A 3,505-nucleotide genomic window follows, 5' to 3' on the forward strand; every position below is an offset into this window, starting at 1 on the left:
TTTTAATGGGCATAATTAAGTGTGAAAATATCCGAAGGATATACAGTGAAACCAAAAATGATTCAGAGACCAGATATAATTTTTTACTAGTGGGTGCAGGACACTATAGTTCATTTATGTAAGTGAGGCTAGCAAAATAAAGTAAACTGTGACAAATCATACCCAAAAATTCTTCATACAGTGGACTACCAGTAAAATTGATACAAATTTGGATTCAAAAATTATTCAGACAGACTCTGGGAAAAAAACTGAAGGTCAGGTTTGCATGAAGCTGGGTGACAGCATGCCCAGGAGACCACAGGCTGTCATTAAGGCTAAGTGTTGCCCGACTAAGTATTGATAGTTGTGTAAATACTGTCATACTAACAGCTGTCTGAATTATTTTGGTTGATTGTAATCTATTACATACCTTTCTATCAAAATTATCTAACATTATCAAGCTGAATTTGTTCTGACACAGTGTAACTCTGAGTTCTTGTCATATTTTATTACCATTTTCTAAACTATAGCGAATAAACTGTGATAATGTGAGAAATGTTGAAGGTGTCTGAATACATTTTGGTTTCACTGTATCTATTTGATAAATGAAGTTAACCAACTAACATTATACATACCCTTTTGGTTTCTGTACCCAATATTTAAAAAATGTACAAATGCAATAAAAAATATTGGTATCGGTACTCGGTATCGGTAAGTACCAAAAATAAAAGTATCGGTATCGGGCGAGTACTGGAAAAAGTGGTATCGGTGCATCCCTAGCAATTACTATACTTTTTTACAGAATTGCAAAATTGTTTACTCAATACAATATACCTTTTTCTGTAATGTTCTGGATGCTGTGTTCTCCATTTTTCTCTGTAGTGTCTAATGAATGCTCTGTAGTTTTTATTTTATTGACTCGTGTGTGTGATCTGAGAGCACTAGGTATGCGCATCTCATGACTCAGGCCGATACGATACGCATCTCGATGCATAGCCAATGATACGATACATTAAAGATACATATGAAGCAGCTATGCGATATGATTCACCCATTACAATGCAGTGCGATCCGATTTCGATTCAACACAATGCGATTTGATGCAATATGTAGCAATGGAGAAAATATGATCACTTTTAATGCCTCGAGGCCTGTTTCATAAAACAATTTAACCAAATAAGCCAGGCTTATTTCAGTTAGTCTGACTCATTGTCAAATGATTTGGTTCCATAAAGCAAATTTAACACAGGCCTAGATCAAGCTTCAGTCACTGGGGCAACTTATGCTGGGAAACTAACCTGGTCTAAATCAGGCTAACTGTCAGGTTAAGCTCCTCTAACACTGACCAACAGGAACACCATGATATTACCACTGTCTCACATACTATTAGTGTAACGGGGCTGACAAGACGTGAGACGTGCAGATCCATATGCAAGCTTTTTATTAGGAGAAGACAGAGACATGGTCATAAAACAGGCATGGGTCAGATAAATGGCAGACAGGTATATGGCGTGTAAAACACAAGAATAGACCTAGGGCTAGCGTAGGTCGACGATCGGCAGACAGAATCACAGGGGCGAGACTAGAGGGATAAGTCCAGGGAGACAGGCAAAGATCAGAACCGAGAAAACTGACAAGGCAAAACGGGAAGGATAACAGGAACTAGGAGAACTAACAGGCTAAGTAATACTCGGCCGTGAATGGTAGTTTGAGTGAGTGATATATAGTGAGTGAGTGATGTGAAACAGCTGTGTGCAATCCGTGCTGAGTGCAATCAGTGCAATGAATGATGGGATATGTAGTCCAGGATGATGTGCAACAGTGTGTAGTGCGAGAGTCAATGAAATTGGAAAGGGTGACCTCTGATGGCTAGCAGATGGAAGTTCATGGACCGGATTCGTGACAGAGCCCCTCCAAGGAGCGGCTTCCAGACGCTCAGAACACTTTACGATGCCGGAGGGCGGTGGAGTGGAGGCGGAACAGGGGGAGGGATGGAGGGCCAGGTCCACATGGAGAAGGAAAGACCGGGAACTGAGGCAGAACCAGCGGAGTAGAGAGCCAGGGCGAAGCCGACCGTACAGGTGGAGCAGAGAACCACCAGAGCCAGACAGCAGACCACGGCGGAGCAGAGGACCACCAGAGCCAGACAGGCCACCACGGCGGAGCAAAAGGAACAGGGAACCAACCTGGTGAACCACACCGATCAGGAGACCATGGCAGAGACTGTAATAACGAAAAAGTAGAGACAGATAACCCAGACAGAACATTGGGGTTGACAGATAAGGCTGGGTCTTCAGAGGCAGCCTCCTTGGCTAGGTCGGGACAGGACAAAAGTTCACAAACAACCTCCTTGGCAGACACAAAGAATTCACAAATGGCCTCCATAGCCAGGACAGGACAGGATGAGGATTCCCAGACGGCCTCCATAGCCGTGACAGGACGAGCAGGGAGTTCGCAAACGGCCTCTATAGCTATGACAGGACGAGCAGTGCGAGCAAACGGCCTCTATAGCGGTGACAGGATGAACAGGGATCTCGCAAACGGCCTCTATAGCTGTGACAGGACGAGCAGGGAGTTCGCAAACAGCCTCTATAGCTGTGACAGGATAGACAGTTCATAGGTGGCCTCCTTGGCCGGAACAGGACAGGCAGAGAGTTCATAGACGGCCTCCTTGGCCGGAACAGGGCAGGCAGAGAGTTCATAGATGGCCTCCTTGGCCGGAACAGGGCAGGCAGAAAGTGCGTTGCTGGGCGCCACCACCACGCAAGGATCTGAGGCAAGTGTCGCCATCTCGGGAGGTTCTGCAGCATGCACCGCCACCTCTGAAGAGACTGCAGTGGGTACCATGGCCTCTGGGAGCACAGCAGCGGACACCGCTACCTTGGGAGGTTCTGCAGCGTAAGCCGCCACCTCTGGAGATGTTGTAGCCGGTGCCGCTGCCTGTAGCAAATCGGCGGTGGAGTACGCGGCCCAGATGCACCATAAAGCGATCCCCATCGTGGGAAGCGCTACAGACAGGGGAAATAGTTCAGGGACTGGATTCGTGACAGAGAATGGAGGGCTTGAGAGCACTGGTTTAGGGATGCCAGCTGCACGTGCCGACACCAGCAGTGGGTTCTCCACGCTGGAAGCCAGTCTGGGATACTGAAGAACAGTCCTTGATCTGGGTGCAACAGACAGGAAGTGACAGGATTTTGAGCAAACAGACGTGATGTGACTCTGGATGTTCAGCTGTGATGGGACGTGACCCTGGATGAACAGCTGAGATTTGACGAGACTCTGGCAGATCAGCTGAGACTTGACTAGACTCGTGAAGATCAGCTGTGACTTGATCTGCCTCACAAAGAACAGCTATAACTTGACTGGCCTTATGAAGATCTGTAGTGACTTGACTCATGACGATCAACTGTGACTAGACTGAACTCAGGAAGATCGACTGTGACTTGACTGAACTCAGGAAGAACGACTGTGACTTGACTGAACTCATGACTATCAGCTGTGACTTGACTAGACTCATGATAATAAA

Source organism: Sinocyclocheilus grahami, unplaced genomic scaffold, assembly GCF_001515645.1.
Source record: "Sinocyclocheilus grahami isolate Dianchi unplaced genomic scaffold, SAMN03320097.WGS_v1.1 scaffold1494.1, whole genome shotgun sequence".
Taxonomy (NCBI): Eukaryota; Metazoa; Chordata; class Actinopteri; order Cypriniformes; family Cyprinidae; genus Sinocyclocheilus; species Sinocyclocheilus grahami.